Source organism: Molossus molossus, unplaced genomic scaffold (genome assembly GCF_014108415.1).
Source record: "Molossus molossus isolate mMolMol1 unplaced genomic scaffold, mMolMol1.p scaffold_m16_p_1, whole genome shotgun sequence".
Taxonomy (NCBI): Eukaryota; Metazoa; Chordata; class Mammalia; order Chiroptera; family Molossidae; genus Molossus; species Molossus molossus.
In genome coordinates this window covers 240,717,713-240,735,644 of record NW_023425344.1, presented here as the reverse complement: position 1 = coordinate 240,735,644, position 17,932 = coordinate 240,717,713, and the positions used below count along the sequence as shown (strand labels likewise).

The 17,932-nt window shown below is 49.7% G+C and overlaps 1 protein-coding gene across 8 annotated transcripts in view; it reads left to right on the top strand.

Annotated features, from left to right (window-relative positions):
• The window catches only part of TTC7B (tetratricopeptide repeat domain 7B), a 236,332-nt gene that overhangs the window by 153,413 nt on the left and 64,987 nt on the right, over positions 1–17,932 (top strand). The window lies entirely within an intron of this gene.

Here is a 17,932-nt window from a genome sequence, read left to right as displayed (position 1 = left end):
TTCAAATATGATATTGTTATTAAATTTTAAGTAGAAGCAAGAAACTATCACATATATGTAAAAGAATACAACTAATATATGTATATCCCATCTTTGTTTAAGAAATAGAACATTAATTTGCATTTGAATTTCCTGTGTACTCCTCTATCCTATCCCCTTACCTCTCGCCTCACAGGTTAACCACCATCCTGAATTCTGTGCTGTACCATATATGTTTGTACTCCTAAATAATAAACATTTCTAATTTTGCATTTTAAAAAAAATTTTTTAATAGAATCGTACTGAATATATCCTTATACTATTTGCTTTCATTGCTTAACGTTACATTCCTGAGGTTCGCCCGTATTGCATACAGCATCTATTGTATAAGTACACTGAGATTTATTTTTCCTGCCTACTCTAAGTGGATAAGGGGGTTGTTTTCAACTATTATGAACAATGCTGCTGTAAATATTCTTGCACAGGTTCCCTGGTGCACACGTGCAAGCATTTCTTTAGGTGTACACCTAGGCGTGCAAGTGTCGGGTCATAGGCTGTGTGCATCTTCAAGTTCACCAAATAATTCCACATCGTTTTCCAAAGTGGTGGTGCCATTGCACACTCCCACCAGCAGTGCCTGGGGACCCATGTGGCTCCATCCACCAACACGGGGTGTTGCCAGACTTGTGTTTGATAATGTGGTGGCTGGTTAATAGCATCACGTTATGCATTTAGGTTGCACATCATTTATTATTAATGAGGCTGAACACCTTTTTATTTGTGTATTGGTCATTTAGCGTCTCTCTTTTGTGAAGCACATGTAGAAGTCTTTTTTCTTATTGGGTTATCTTTTTCATACTAATTTGTAAGATTTCTTTATATATTATTATGATAACAAGTGCTTTCATTGGTTATATGTGTTGCAAACATCTCCCAATCTGTGCCTTGGCTTTGCTTTCTCTTACTGATGTCTTTTGATAAACAGAAGTTACTGATTTTAAAGTAGTTGAATCTGTCGGTCATATCCACTAGTACTCCTGTGACTAGTTAAAAACCTTGGCCTTCTCCAGGACCATGAAGATAGTCTCCTAAGTTATCTTCTGAAAGCGCTGTCATTATTTTTCACACTTAAAGCTAGGATTGTTTTATGTATGTATGATGTGAGGGATCTGAAGTAATTTTCTTCCATAGAAATACCCAACCATGCTGGATTGCAGGATGCCTTTCCCTGTTGCTCCACAGTGCCACCTTTGACTAATGTCCACATGCGTGGGCTGCTTCTGAGCTTTCTGCTTGGTTCCGTTGTCATGGTGCCCACCTCTGTGTGATGATCACTCTTAAAGCATTATTTTATTTTACATGAGGTAGGTCCATCCCTCTATCTTGCTCTTCTCAGGCCTTTGAGTTTGTCAAGTACCACAAAAAAATACTGAGATGTTTTTATTGGAGTTACTTTTCATCTAATCGCTCACTCTGGGGAGAATTGTTTGTGACAGTGAGTTTTCTAACCCATGGTTGTTCTCTCTCTAATTATGTAGGCCGTTAAAAAAAAACACTTTTTAAAGGAAGTTTTTAAATTTTCTTCATAAAGATGTTCATTTTTAAAATTAGATTTATTCCTCGTTACCTGAAAAAGATCTCCGTGCTATTCTATTGAAACCTCACTCGACCTCTATTTAAGAGGTTAAGGAAATTTCCTTTATGAATTGATACCGAATTTTATCAAATGTTTTTTTTTCTGTATTTATTGAGATGGTTATATGAGTGTACTCCTTTAATCTGTGAGTATTATATTAATTGATATTTTTAAATGTTAAATTAAACTGACATTCTTGGAATAAGCCCAAGCTGGTCATGATATATGAAATTTTTTTATGGAATCAATTTACCAGTTTTTATAAGAATATTTACGTTTATGTTCATGTGGGAAATCACATGTAATTTTCCTTTCTCAGTATATCTCTGTCAAGTTTCTGCATCAGGGTAGGATGAGTTGGGGTAGTTCGTTTCTGTGTTTTAAATAATTTGGGTAAGATTGGAATTATTTGTTCCTAGAATAATATGTTTTGGTAGAATTCACTTCCAAAACCATCTGGGGCTGGTCTTTTTTTCTGTGGAAAGACTTCTGATACTTTTTAAAAAATAATTATGGGATAGTCAGGTTTTCTACTTCTTATTTTATTAAGCTATATATAATACATAATGCATATTCTAAAGATCTGTCCATTTCATCTCAATTTTAAATTGTATTGGCATAAAGTTGTTCCTGATTTTTTTTATCTGTTAATCGTACACAGCATCTGAGGTTAAGTCTTTTTCATTCCTGCCATTGTGTAATGCACCTTCTTTATTTTCCTTGAACGGTTTTGCCAGAAATTTGTTTGTTACATTGATCTTTTCAAAGAACCAGTAGCTTTTTTTTAATCTCCTCAACTGTATATTCACTTTCTCTTTTATGAATTTCTCTTCTTATTTTTATTTTTATTTTTCGAGTTTGTTCTGTTGTATTTGGTTTTCCTTCTTGATCTTTTAAGTTGGATGGTTAGTCCCTTCTTTTTTTCTTTTGCCTTTCTTATTTCTGACATAAGCATTTAAGACTAAAAATTTCCTAAGTACTACATGAGCTGTAAAACACAAGTTTCAATATGTAAAATTCTTGTCCTGCTTAGTTCTAAGTATATTTAAATTTCCTTTTTTTTTTTACTCAGTTATTTTAGAACTGTGTTTTATAATTGTCAAACTTCTGTGGGTTTAATTTATCTTTTGTTAATGGGCTTTTAAGTTCATTGAATTGTGTTCAGAGACTATAGCGTATATATGTTTGAAATTTGCTGAGACTTGTTTTATGGCCCAGCATGTAGGCCCAGTTTGTGTGCTTAAAAATAATGTTTTCTGGATTTGGCGGGGATACATTTTTATATATCTTATTAGGTTCAGCTATAAACTATGCTATTCAGATCTTTATTCTTGCTGATTTTTTGGTATCTACTTAATCTAAAAAGTACTGAGCCGCAGGTATGTTGAAATCTCCCACTAGAGCAGTGGTTAGTCCTGTTTCACCACATAGTTATGGAATTTTTCCTTTATTTGTTTTAAAGCTGGACTGGTAGGCACATATACATTAAGAATTGCTATGTCTTCCTGGTAAATTCAACTCTTTATCACTACGTAATAAGCCACATCATTCATTTTGCCTCAAAGTCTATTTTGTATGATAGAGACAGACATCCACATACATGTGTGCATATATATATATACATGTACAAGTGTGTGTGTGTGGAATACTTTTTCCATTCTCTTACTTTTTATATTCTTATGATTTAGATATTCTCTTGTGCTCATTATATACAGCTGATTTTTTTTTCTTCAGGCCTTACCTGGAATATTTAGTTCATTTACATTTATTGTAAATACTGATGTAATTATATTAGTATCTGTCATCTCATTTGTGCTATTTGTTCTGCCTTTTTTCATACCTTATGTACTCCTTTCCTACCTTCTTGTAGATCAATTATGTTTTTATTACATATTTTCCTTTACTAATTTGGAAAAGAAAGATTCTGTTTTGGTGGTTAATAATTACCCTAGAGATTTTAGTGAGGGTCTGGTTGCTGGCTAACGGTCTCATTTGGGGGCTAAGATTATATTTGCCTCTACTCTCAAAAAGAGAGAGCTGCTGGACAATTCTAGGCTCACCTTCTCTCGCAGCACGAGTGACCTTGCTCTTTTGTTGTTGTTGGGAAGCTGACGGTTTAGTCTGTTTTCGTGTCACCTGCTTTTCTCTCTGGCCCGACTGCTCTCGTTGCTGACATTTCACGTCCTGACAACGCGGCAAGAGTGCGTCCTGCTTGGGAGTCACCTGACTTTTTAAAACTGTGGATTGGTATTTTTTTTATTTTTATCATTTCTAAAAAATTCTCAGTCGTTATGTCTTCAAAGATTTCTTCTCTTATAGATAGCATATGGTTGGGTCTTGCTTCTTTAATTATTCTGATCATTTCTGCCTTTGTCTCAAGTGTTTGGTTCATTTACATTTAATAGAATGAATGATGTGGTTGAATGTATGTCGGCCGTTTCTACAGGAGGCTTGTCTTGTTCTGTGCCTCCTGTGCTGCCTTCTGATAACATATTAAATGTCTCTAACACATTGTCAGTTTTCTCAAATGATAATTTAACAAAGTATACGTTTTTATGTTGAACAATCTCCATAAATTCTGATAGATTCACTATTTACTGTGCTTGGTTTAAGAGCCTTGATCTTTCTTCTTTTGAAATACAGCTTTGCAAAAACTTCCTAGTTGATTAGTACATTTTACTTAGTAATTTTCCTCATTGAAGTAGGTGCGGGTGAGATCGGAACTCTTGTCTTTCCTGCGGACAGTGCGGCAGTCGGTCGGCCGGGGCTTCGTCAGACCCTCTCCGACTTGTGTTTCTGCCATGGGGCGTCCTTGTTAGATGAAACATTGGGGCGAGAACCGACAGCTTGTTATTTTTCGCCTTTGAAAACGACATCAGCTCGTGTCGTACTTCTGGTGGCAGCTGAGTGCTTCAGTGTAACTGCGTCGTTCTAGTCCACAGGCCCCAAAGCTGCTGAGGCCACTGCCGGCTCGCGCTCTCGCCCAGAGACAAATCGCGGCTGAGCAACTTTCCTCGTTGGACATTTTGAATCAATTTTAATTTTACTCTTCCCTGTTTGAAAAGAATACGTACAGGTCCTGTTTCGTGTGCTCTGAGAGGCCGTCAAATAAAGAGCACGCTTAGGAAACCATCAAATGTGACCACAAAGCACAAGAGAGTGAATTTTGAAACCTCTGAAGGAGACAGATGCCAGGCGGATCGTGCGCCGTCCCAGTGTGTGTCCTGAGGCGTACCTTTGATGGGCCTGGCGAGGCTGGCACGAGCCTCGGTCACCTCCTGGAGGACCACGGCCTCGGCTGCCGCGCTCTTCCCTCTGGGTCTCCACCCTGCACGAGGGAGAGCAGGCTTGTGAGACGGGCCCGTTTGTCTGTACACCAGTGGGAACTAACGGTATGGAAGGAAGTGAACACTTACAACATTCACTCATTCACTCACTTTGTAATGCTGATCACCAGCATTTATACACTGCTTTGCCATAGGCAGCGCTTATCCGCACTGAACTCATTTTAGTTTTGTTTTTTTATCCTCACCCGAGGACATTTTTGCATTTATCATCAGATAGAGCAGGAGGGAGAGAGGGAGGAAGAGAGAGAGAAACATCGAGAGACACATTGACTGTGTCCCACACGACCCCAGCCAGGGCCGGGGACAAACTGCAACCAAAGTACGTGCCCTTAGCGGGAACCAAACCCAGAACTCTCTGGTCTGAGGGCCGACGCTCTAACGGCTGAGCCAAACCAGCCAGGGCAACACTTAACACATTTTAAATAATTTAATCATCATCACAACCATGGTAAGGTAGTATTATTCCCATTTTATAGGTAAGGAGACGGAGGCCCAGAGAGATTAAGTAATTTGTCTAAGATTATTCACCTAGCACGTGGGAGAGCCACGATCTGAACCCAGGCAGTCTGGCCTCCACATCTGTGCTTATAACACTGCCTTTGAAGCATTCGGTTCCCACCACATTCCGGTGCCCCGCCGGGTGTGGGGACACGCCGCGGACAGGAGGAAGACAGTTACGCTCTGTTGGAGCCAGCTGTCCAGATGAGCGGGGTTCTTGTGCACTCTCCCCTATTATTAGCAGTGAGCTGGAAAACATGGTTGGGATCACTCTACACTTGGGTGGAGTACATATCTGGTTCTAAAAAATCATTTCTTGGCAAGTAAGACTGTATCTCTTTCTCACTCTGTCTCACACACACACACTCTCAGAGAAACTCAATTTAATGTGAAATACACTGTGTGGTGTTTTGATGTAGTGATTACGGAGAGGCCAGGTGTTATGGGCTCTTTTTATGCCCGAGCCCAGTGATGGAGTAATGAACATGCCCATTAAATTTGCATTTGATGGAAAGTTGGACCACAAGGAAAGGAGCTGTTCATCTCATTAAATTAGAGAAATGATCCTAGAATACCTGAAGCATGTCGGGGGTGGGGGCGAGTGCAAAGTGACCAACCCTGGAGGGACAGTCCCTCGCATGTGAGTCAGGGAGGGGATCTCGGGGAAAGGAGAGTGGGAAAGACACTTAGATCGAAGCGGAGTGAATTCAGTGGTGCTGTAGCTTATTCAGAATCTATTTTCCACAACAAAAATCAACCTGAACAAAAAATGGGCAAAGGACTCGAATAGACATTTCTCCAAAGTAGTTATTGGAAAGGCCCATAAGACATGAAAATATTCTTAGCATCACTAATCATTAGGGAAACAAAATCAAAATCACAATGCGATACCACTTCATACCCATTAGGATGGCTGTTATTTTGCAATATAATAGCAGGGTTGGCAAGGATGTGGAGAAACTGGAACTTTTGTGCCCTGCCGATGGGAATGTGAAATGGTACATCCATTGTGGAAGACAGTCGGACAGTGCCTCAGAAAATGAGAACTAGGTTACTGTATGATCCATCTAGTCCCCTTCTGGGTACATACTCAAAAGAACCGAAAGCGGGAACTCGAACAGACATCTCATACCCATGTTCACAGCAGCATTATTCGTAACAGCCAAAAGGTGGAAGCAACTGTGTCCGTGGAGGAATGAGTGGATAAGCAGAATGTGGTATCTACATGCACCAGAATAGTATTCAGCCCTGAAAAGGAAGGAAATTCTGACATATGGATGAACCTTGAGGAAGTAGTACTGAGTCAAAATAAACCAATCACAAAAGGACAAAAACTGTACAGGTGCTCTCATGTGAGGTCCTTAGAGTAGTCAGAACCACGGAGACAGAAAGAAGGATGCTGGTTGCAGAGGCTGGTGGAGGGAGGACGGGGAGTTCTTGTTTAACGGGGACAGTTTCAGTTCCGCAAGATGAAAATGTCCTGGAAATGGATGGTGGTGATGACAATTGTGAATATAATTGATGCCACAGAACTGGACACTTAAAAATGGTGAATGTGCCCTGGTTGGTTTGGCTTAGCAGTTAGAGCATCAGCCCGCGGACCCATTGGAGTCGCATGTTCGATTCCGGTCAAGGGCATGTACCTCGGTTGCAGTTCATCCCCGGCCCTGGTCAGGTTGTGCGGGAGGCAACCAGTCGATGTGGCTCTATCACATCAATGTTTTTCTCCCTCCCTCCCACTCTATCTGATAACAAGTATAAAAGTATCGTTGGAATGAAAAAAAAAAAAGGTAAATGTTATGTATATTTTACCACAATTTTTGTTTTAAATCACCTTTCTTGCCTCTCCTGTTGCCCTGTGTGGTGGTAGAGGTTTCGAGCATTCTGGAAGGCTGAGATTGGATGGTTCTGCCCTTGGGGTTCTGTGGTCTGGGTCGGGAAGCCCCCGTTCTTCTGGGAGGGACTTCCTGAAGCAGGATTCAGCCCATTCATGTCACCTTCCTGTGAGGTTTGTGCCGTAGTGTTGTCTTCAGTAAACGTAGATGCTTGTCAACAGAGACAGAATCCCCCACAGTTCATGAAAAATGGCTTAGAAACAGACACTTAGGTTTATGAGCCAAGGGCAGAGGAACGGGAAAGAGAAAGTGGAGAGACTGTATTAGAAGCCCAGTCGGTTTGTGAGAGGGTCCTCCGGCTCCGGGGCCAGAGCGGCCGTGACCTCAGAAGGGGGCTTGTACAGGCCCGTCTCCACGTGACCCGTGCAGCCATGCACCTGGCTGGCTGTCCCCCAGTTCAAAGCCCTCACAGGAGTGTCCTGCTTCCTTTCCAGAGAGTTCTGTCAGCCAGGGAAGGGAGCTGCTCAGGAGGAGCCCTGGCAGCTGGGAGAGGCCGGGCTGGGACGGCCACATCAAAGCCCCGTCGCCGCTGGTGACGTGCAGAAGGGCTATTTGTTTAGTGCTTTTCTTTACAAGATCTCAAGTTCCCCTCGATATGTCTCAACACTTCAAAGCATGGAGTGTCATCTTCAGACGTCCTGCGGGGTGTTCCCTGTAAATGGGTCTCCAGCACCTAGCTCAGTACTGGGTATGCTGTGAACATCTGTACCCGTCTGTGCCGTGACTGGTTGAAACTAATGACCCTGCTGAATAGCCTGGTAGCCTTCATTTGTAGCCAAGCATGCGTCCACTTGTGTTTCTTCTGTTGTCTATTTTGGTTCCACTCTGCCACATCCCACGATATGATAAGGTGACTACAAGTGCGTCACCCAGAGCACCTGCTAGTGATCAGCCAACTGAGAAAACATGCGACAGTGCAAATTCAGGAGAATGCCAGTTCCTTCATAGTGGTCTTTGTATTTTATGGTAATGAATGGTTACTATTTAAAAACGAAGCCAAAACATCGCAGAGCAAAGAGAGTCTCCAAATCTATCCCGTAATTGTTCTTGTGGGAACCCTGAGCTGGAAACAGCTGGCGGGGTCAGTAACTCAGAGGGAGATGGGCAGACCCACTGCTGCTTCAACATCTCCCCCAGTTCATGGTAAGAGAGCCCCGCTTTCCGCCAAGTGTGTGCCCGTCTTGGGGGAGCCGGGCCGAGGGGAGCACCGCCTGCCTCCGCGTGGCTCCCAGGGCCCTGCGCAGAGCTGCTTCCGAGCGTGCCCAGTGCCACGGCAGGAACGGCCGCCCCTGCGGCTGCCACCACCCGCACCTCGGGGCAGGGCTCCTTGGCACCCCCGAAACAAGCCGAGCAGGACCAGACCAAAGCCTTCTGATGTCCCGTGAGAACACACAGCAGGTGGAGACAGAGAAGGTGGGACGTGCAGAACAGGCCAGGGTTCGCAGCAGCGGGTTTCGGGTGCAAGGACTCAGGGTCCCAGAGAGCTTGTGCAGCTTCCCAGCCCTGTGCGCCTCTTCCTTCCCGTCCTTCCACTCTAGGTGGGGGGAGCCGTTTCTGCCTCACAGAGCTGCGTGGATTGCCCTGAGCCCACGTCACATCCAGGTGGGTGTTGGAGCCCCATCTTCCGGACCTCTGCCGCTGCCACTGAAATGGACCCGTGTCTCCCTCCTTCACTTGCGCCCCCATCCTCAGGCTTGGGAATGCTGGGAAATCAGGCCCTGGGAGCTGAGTGAGAAATGGAGACAGGGACACCCGCCAGAGAGATGGCCTCTGGGGAGCGGCAGGGCAGTGGACTTGCTTTCGGTTCACCCCCTCCCCCATTCAGGAAGACCCATGGCTTTGTGGTTTAGGAAAAAGAGGTTGTTTTGTTCTAGAGCCAGAGTAGTTTGATGGGGAGCCGTGCTGTCAGGTGTTTCCTTACCAGATGGCTGCTGGACACTTCCTGTGCCAAAGACGCTTGCTCATCGGCCCGCTCACCAAACCCCAGGCAGCTTCTCTGCCTCGGACATACTTTACACCCTCGGCCCCCAGCTCCGCAGGTCTGACAGCACCCAGCATGCCATCCCGACTGCTGGTGTGGGTCAGACGGCACCCAGCATGCCATCCCGACTGCTGGTGTGGGTCAGACGGCACCCAGCATGCCATCCCGAGTGCTAGTGTGGGTCAGACGGCACCCAGCATGCCATCCCGAGTGCTGGTGTGGGTCAGACGGCACCCAGCATGCCATCCCGAGTGCTGGTGTGGGTCAGACGGCACCCAGCATGCCATCCCGAGTGCTGGTGTGGGTCAGACGGCACCCAGCATGCCATCCCGAGTGCTAGTGTGGGTCAGACGGCACCCAGCATGCCATCCCGAGTGCTGGTGTGGGTCAGACGGCACCCAGCATGCCATCCCGAGTGCTGGTGTGGGTCAGATGGCACCCAGCATGCCGTCCCGAGTGCTGGTGTGGGTCAGACGGCACCCTGCACGCCGTCCCGACTGTTGGTGTGGGTCAGACGGCACCCAGCATGCCGTCCCGACTGCTGGCGTCGAGGTGCTGTTGCTCTGGACGGTGCCGGAGGAAGTGGCTCCCTTCATGGAGGTGCCCATTGGGCAAGGGAGGAGGCCCTGACACTGGGCAGGTGACTCCAGAGGTGTTTTCGTCTCAACCTGCCTGGGTCGTTTCCAGCTCAGTGCTGGCTCAAGGATGCTAATCGGATCAATAGCTGAAGCAGGAGCAAAAAATGAGCCAAACTGGGGTTTCTTGAGGTGATTTATTTTAGCTAAATATGTCAGTTGTTTGTTCTAAAAATATCGCTAGAAGGATGGGGGAGTATTCCAGATTGTTGACACTTTGACTGAAATGAGAAGCAAAATGTAACTGATACGGGATCTAACAGGAGCTCCTGCCTGTCAGAAAGAGGAGGCGGGATTAGATCAGGAGGCACAGCCGAACCTTCAGAGACAGCGGGACTGTCCCTAGCACCCGCCACTCATGAGCAGCCTCCCAAACAAGGATGGGGGGCTGCTCAGTTCTGTAGAGCCGGGCGCCCGCTCCTGGTGCTTTCTTCTGCTACGTAAGTGTGGTGTCCGTTTCCCCAGGAACCAGAGCTCTGGACGCCTGGGCTGGGATCCCAGCCACAGTGACAGCAACGTGGCTGCGGAGGGAGTGCTGAGTGACCTGCCCAGACCTGCAGGCACAGTGCACAGCGTCTCCTTCTGGAGCAACCACGGGCCCTAAAAGTGGTCAGATTTCTAGAACTGCCTCAGTAGGTAAACACTCCCAGACAGAACTTTGCCAGTGGGCCACTGGGTCAGTCTCTCCGCAGGGCTCTGTCCCGGAGCAGACGCAAGGATGGGCAGGATGGGCAGCCCCGCATTCTCCCGACCCTCCTGGTGGCTCTGTTGCAGACTGACAGGGAGTGAGCCTGTGCTTTGGGGTTTGGGACAGGGAACAGGTACTCAGGTTCGTGCCGAAAAGCCTGTGGACTAGGGGCTTCCGTCTGGCGGGCTGTGAGCTGACAGCCGCTAGCAGAGTTCCGTCAGGGCAGCGCACATTTGGTTGCTCTTCGAGTGCGCTGGTCCCTGGAGCCTGGCTCGGCTTCCGTCTGCTCGCCCGGTTCTAGAGGACAGACAGCTGAGTTTCCATCCCTGAGGATGGCCCACCACGGACGTGATTACGCAGGGCCCTGCAGACCCCGGGGGCCCCTCTGTGTGATGACAGTGTTGGTGGTGCCCCTGGTCGGTATGGTGCGCCTCGCTGGAGACACGCAGGGAAGGCCCGCGCTGGGTGACGGCGCTGCCGTCGGGAAGCCAACCAGGGGCTCCCTCCAGAAAGAAGGGACGGGGGTGCCCTTCCTTTGTGAGCTTACCCTAAGTGGTTGATCAGAATTTCCACTGAAGTTAAGAACACAATACTCCTAGAATTATTATGGGAAAGAAATAAATACAGGTAGAATTTCCTCAGTGTAGGGACTATGGGAACTCTTTTTGACTTGGAGGTCTTTTTTTAAAAAAAATATTTTTCCTTTATTGATTTTAGAGAGAGAGGAAGGAAGAGAGAGAGGGAGAGAGAAACATTGATGAGAGAGAACATCAACTGGCCGCCTCCTGCATGCCCCCGCTGGGGATCGGGCCCACGACCTGGGCATGTGCCCTGACCGGGAATTGAACCGGCGACTTCTTAGTGCCTGGGTCGACGCTCAACCAGTGAGCCACACTGGCTGGGTTTTTGGAGGTCTTTAAAAATAAATAAATAAATCAGGCCATTGAAGGTTAGGATGGAGAATTAGGAACTGCATGGTGCTTCCTGAACTGAACTTTGCACCCCGATCACTGGGAGCCTGTTACACGAAGATTCTGACCCGCTGGGCCTAGGCTGGGCGGACAGTCCGCGTTTCGCATAAGCTCCCAGGGGGGTGAGGCCCCAGACCACACTGTTAGTAGCAGAGCATTACAGGACTCCTCAAGGCCTTTCCAGATTTTGGCCAACTGGAAAAAGTCCTATTTTTTCTAATAAATCAATGAACAGCCTGTCAGTGCAACAGTTAGGTAAGTCAGATGGTCACAGAAATTGTTTTCTGTGGAACCGTTGAGCAGGTAGACCACTCGGGGGACAGTCATCGACCGCTCACCGTCAGCGAGACCACCAGCAGTGTCTGCCATCAGTGGGAGTGGTCGGGCTCCACACCTCCCCGTCCCTTCCACGGCTCGGAGGATCCACGGGCTGGGGTCTCGGGGCAGCACAGTTGTACCCTGGCGTCACCGGCTCACCTGGTGGCGACTGGGCCCTGCTGACGGCGTCAGGCCAGGCAGCTCAAGGTCAGTGAAGGTATCGACTCCAGAGACTGACTCAGCCCGGGGTCGGAGGCTGCCTGCTGCCAAGGACACACCTCCTGCAACTGGGCTACTTGGGGAGCCGCAGCGGCAGGGCCAGCACGCAGTAGGCCCTCAGAAAGGTGGGCGACAGTGCACACAGATGGATTTCCTTCATGACAGCCACACTGGAGCCTGAAAGAAACCCCTCGTTCCCCTCATTTCTCTCTGAAGAGTTGGCAAGAAGTGTCCGCTAACACACCGGCCCCTGCCCGGCAACAAGCTGCGTCTCCATCCTTTCAGACATTGTTCCCAGGTGACTGCCTGGCTTCTAGTGTCCTCCTCGCCCCTCTCCAGCGGGGTCCCCCTCACCCCTTGCCAGTGGGGTCCCCCTGCCTCTCGCCCCTCGCCCCTCGCCAGCGGGGTCCCCCTCGCTCCTTGCCAGCACGTGCTTTAGTGCATCCATCCTCATTCTCTCACAGTTCTGATCTGTGGCTGCTGAACCCTCTTCTCAACTGAAAACTTTATTTCAACATGCGTGCACCCCCCCCCCATCTGTTCTTCCTTTTACCTGGTGACAGGTGCTCACTTTCCTTTGGGTGTTTGGCAGCCAACCCCACTCCAGCTCTCAGGCCAGTCTCCCTGGAATCGAGAGTCGGGGACGGTGTTCCTGTGGGCAGACACCGCGCACTGTCCCGCGCAGCCGCTTGGCATCCCAGCCTTCCTTCCACCGACAACAGAGCAGGGGGCACACACGGAGCCGGGGGCACACACAGGTCAGCACAAAATACCAGGTGCCCACGGTTCCTGGGATTGTATCTGAGTCAGCTGCCTTGAATACGGCGTTTACAGGTCTGCTCATTAGTGAGAGCTTGTGTATGAAGACGCGTCTCCCCTGGCTGTACTTCATGCGTGCGTTGTTACTGCCAAGTAAGATCGGGGGGCATTGTTGCTTTAGCATTTCTCTCAACTTTTCTCATTTCTTTTCATTGAGAGTTCTTCGTCAGAGAGCTTTGTGAGACATGTTCGATTTCAGAATTTAGAAGTATCTACCCTTTTGGCTACATGTCCGGCCCAGGCTGATAGCCCGGATTCCAGACACCGCTGCCTCGTGCCGGGCGCTCGCCTGCCTGCCTGGGAGCCCCTGCCCTGCGCCTCCCCCAGCTCTGCAAGCCCCTCTTCTTCCGTTGTCTCAGGACCCCAGGCAGACCCTCTCCTCCTCTTGTGCTGCCGAAGAGCTCTGTCCACACATGTCTGTGTTCCTCCCGTACCACCTGTACATGACACTGGACTGTGAGCTTTGAGGAGGAAGAGACCATGTCTCGTACCCCTGGGGAGCCTTGGTGGCATAACAGGCGCTGTAAAAATCACTGACAGGATGATGGACACGTGCGTTATCCGGCCCTGACGTTCAGGTAGCCACCTGTACAAGTGGGAAATGAGCAGACCGCGAAGAGCTTACCCCTGGGAGATGAGGACGGAGACAGGCGCTGCCTGAGGACGGGGTGGTGGAAGCTGTCGGATAATGAGGGGTTCACCGTTGGGGGGAGGGGCATGGGCTCAGGGACTTTCAGGCAGGTGGGGACACCATGTGCATCAGCAGGGAGGTGTGAGGGTCTGTGTTGAGCTCAGGAACGTTGTGTGGAGTCTGGGGCTTGGGTAGGGCCCAGGATAAAGTTCAGCTAAAGGATAGACCAGAGGCAAGTGTCTAGGGAGTCAGCAAAGTCTTCCCGGGGCTGCCCTGGCCGGTTTGGTTCAGCGGTTAGGGCGTCGGCCTGTGGTCCAGAGAGACCCGGGTTCGGTTCCCGCTAAGGGCACATATCTCGGTTGCAGTTTGTCCCCGGCCCTGGTTGGTTGTGCGGGTGGCAGCCACTCGATGTGTCCTTTCACGTCAATGTTTCTCTCTCTCTTTCTCTGTTTCTCTCTCTCCCTTCCATTCTACCTGAATAAAAAAATGGAAAAATGTCCTCAAGTGAGGATAAAAAAAAAGTCTTCCCGGGGCTGATAAACCTGACTCTGATAAGATGCCACTTTGATTTATTCCCCAAGGTGCCCAGTGAAGTCACCAGGAGCATGACGTCTCCTCTAACCTCTGCGCTAAGCCAAACAGGGTCGTCACTTCAAGAATTATCTGGGGCTTCTTTAAAAATTCCAAAAATAGGGTGAAATAGCATTTCTGTTAGGTTTAGTGAAAAGTAAAGCCTCAATTAACTGGATCCGTCAGATGACTCGAGTTTTACATGCACGTGACTTTCAGGTGAAACAGGCAAGTCACAGGGAGCTCCGGCAGCGGGGCCGGTGTCTGCAGAACCTCCGCCCAGACTCCTGTTCACTCAAGTTTCAGAGCCGTGTGTCACCCATCCCTAAGTCGGACGTCCTGCCTAGCATTTGTGGTCTGCTCCCTTCTTCCGGTTGGACTGTAAATTCTTTGCGGGCAAGGAACTGTATTTTATACCACATTTAATTCCACACGGTAGCTAACACAGATCCTTGCATATTTCAGGGCATTAGCTGTCTGGCAACGGATTAGAAAACGCTGTACACCCTCATCTGTCAGTAGCGCGGTTAGACCAGTTTAAGTCGCTCTCCTCGGTTTCTTGTTCCGTGCCTTGGCGTCTCCGGGGCGCGGGTTTGCACTTCTGTGCCACCAGTGACTGGCAGCGTGAGCCTGGGCAAGTACCTCGCTCTCAGCCCCACCTGCGGGGTTGTTGTCAGATCTGGAATTAAGTATGTGAAGGGTCCGACAGCGGCTGCTGCTGCTGCTGCTATGTCACTTGTCTTGAAAGCAGACGTTTCCTGGCTTGTAGCTTTGATAGATTCCACAACTGAGAGCTCGTATCGTTTCTGGAATTGCATTTCCATTTGGAAGTAGATGGCTCCTGTTACTTGAGGCTGGCTTCGGTGGAGGGGTGCTATTGGACCCGAATCTTGAAAGATGAGTAGGTGCTTAAAAAGCAGAAAGGGGTGGAAAAAGCATCCTAGGCCGAAGGAACAGCATGAGCAAAGGCCCCGGGGCATGAAGGAGGGTTTGACACACGGAAGAAGTTGACCTTGGCTAGAGTGAGGATGCGCACCATGGGCAGAGGTCAGACCGAGGACAAGCGTGGAGCAGGAGCCAGATCACGGGAGGCGCCTCTCTCCTGCTCCTCCTTCATTTCCTCTACGTTTTCAACGAGTCACTGAACAAAAAACGTTTAAATTGGGTTAGTGAACTCTGAGCCAGGGATGGGGGATAGGAGTAGACCATTTTCCCAGCAGGTGACTCTCAGCTGTACTTAGAGAAACATCTCAGTGATGCATGGTCGGCCTTGGGTGAGGGGCCAGCGACCGGCCTCGGGCCCACGCCCCGCCGCCCTCTCTGCGGGTGGACAGTTCCACGACTGACACGCCGCCCGTGCTGATCGGTCCCGTGTGTCTTGCCTCCTGCGTGGTTTCCCCGCAGGTTGAGTCTATACTGTCTCTGGATTCACCTGCACAAAGTAACGCTAACCGCCGTCTGCCTGCCCTTCCTTCCTGTGCCCAGGACTCGCCAGCCAGAGGTCCCGACAGGCCTGCAGTGTGTGAGCGGCTTCGGCGACGGTGGTGATGGGGTCTCTTGTCCTGTTGTGGGTGTTGTCTCCCCATAATCGAGCTCAGGGTTGGGAAAGTGGTGACAAGGGCAGTCTGTCTGAGGCAGCGCCCGCGCCTCCTGCCCCGCCTGTCGGTCAAGGGGCGTCGGCGGGGCTGTCGGGGCCGCGGGCTCTCGCTCCTCCGCCTGTGCTTCTCCGCTCCTCTCTGCCGCTCTGTTCCTGCTCCTCGGCCCCACGCTCCACCACCAGTACTCAGCGGCTCCACTTGTTCTTCCCGGCTCCCTCAGATCCAGCCCACACCTCTTCAACTCCAGAGCCTCAGTCAGGTGTTTGAAAGCTGTTATTTCATGTTAATTAGAAGTTCTTTTTCCAGCCAAGAAGCCTTGCACAGAACGGTTGAGGCTTAGCGACGGGCTCTGGCATTTGGGCACAGTTCAAGGACACGTCGAGCCCAGTGCTGCCTGTGCAGAGACTTGTCAAGAAACTGTGCAGGGTGACCATCCTGGCCAGCTCTAGGCCCCCCAGGGGGACCCCCCCCCCGAGTTTGGCCAGCCTCCCAAAGAACATCACCATGGCCCTAGGCGGGTTTCCCCGGGCCAATCAGCTCGCATCCAAGAGAGTCTCTAGCCTTGGGCAGGTCTCCACCAAAAGCTGACAGGTGACCTTTTGGCAGCTTCTCCCTCCGTGGTAACACATCTCCCAGTTGACCCCAGTTTGGTGGGAGATTCCACTGGAAAAGTTCTACCACCTTCTGGGCTCATGAAGACATCAGCAGCTGTCAGCTCTGGCTTCCTAAACCCCCTCCCGACACCCTGAGTTGCTGCCATTCCTTGCAGATGGTCCTGGAAAGACCTCGGGGAATACTCACCTCCCGAGAACTTTTAGAGCAGAAGCTGAGTCCTGGGCTCATGTCCAGGCTCACTCTTTATGCCCACCTGCTTGTAGATTGCAGACGCCGTCCCTCTCACAGCCTGGGTCGTCACCCCATCATCGGGCTTCTGCAAACCCAGGCTTGAGCAAACTGGCCCCTGACCCCCTGGGAGCCCACAGCGTCCCCTTGGGCATCCTGCGTTCCATTCAGATGGAGTGGTTGGTGCTGACTCGTCCCTGAGCTTGGGCAGTGACTGGTTAGAACCACCCTTATTCCATCTCAGGACCACAGAGGAAAGAGAGACTTTCCTGCTCCCAAGTGCCTTCAAGGGAGGCCGTCGTATTATGCGTGGTGGAGGAATTCTCCTTTATGCCTAACTGAAATCACAAAAACACATTTCTTTATCTCCTGTGATTTATAGAGAACGTAGATGGCGGTGTTGATTAAAGGCCCGTTGAGCTCTGAGCACAGGTCTAGGCACAGTGGCAGAGCGGCCGGAGAGAGAGGGGTTGGGGTTCTCGTACTGAGGGAGAAAAACAGCCGCTGAGAAGGGGTGTTCCGAGGATGGCGTTGATGTTTGCGGAGAGCCAAACGCAGGGCCAGGCACCCCGGTGGCCCCTCACAGGCAGGGGCTCCTCCCACGTTTTCTTCCAAGTAACAGCCAGCACCAGCTAACCTGGTGCACACTGAGTGGAGACTGAGGGTGAACGTGGTTCCGTGGGAGACTTGTTTTGTGAGGTGGGGTTTCAGGTGGCTTCAGGAAGAACATGGAGGTCGAGGATCAGTAGAGATGAAGATTGAGGACATGGCATCGTGTTCATAGAGTTATCACAGAGCCATAGCCTTTGGTCCGAGAATTCCTTTGGCAGGAGTGAGGGCCCTCCGGAGGGATGCTCACACCGGCGGTGACAGAGGAGTGGCCAGTGGGCAGAGTGCCTTAAAGGACTCGGGGGGGGGGGGGATTCTGACTTATTATTACAGACAGGAAGGAATCACTAGTTTCTTGAGCTGAGAATGAAAGCGACTTCTGGAGATCTTTGTAATACCGTTTCTTGAGCTGGGCAAGTCAGGGACTAGGAAGAGGGTCAGGAAGGAATCCGGGCTCATGCTGGGGCTTTCACAGGGTGGCAGTGATGAGCCGGGGACCAGGAGGGCTGATGTCGCGAGAGACCGAGGAGAATTCCTGGATGGGCTAATCTGAGGGACTGAGAAAGCGAGAGAGGTCCAAGCTTAGCGCTCAGAAGGTCTGGGTGGGGGTTGGGGGTGGGGTGAAGCCATTGGTGGTAACAAAAATAGGGAAGAGCCCGGCAGGGGTGGCTCAGTGATTGAGCATTGACCCATGC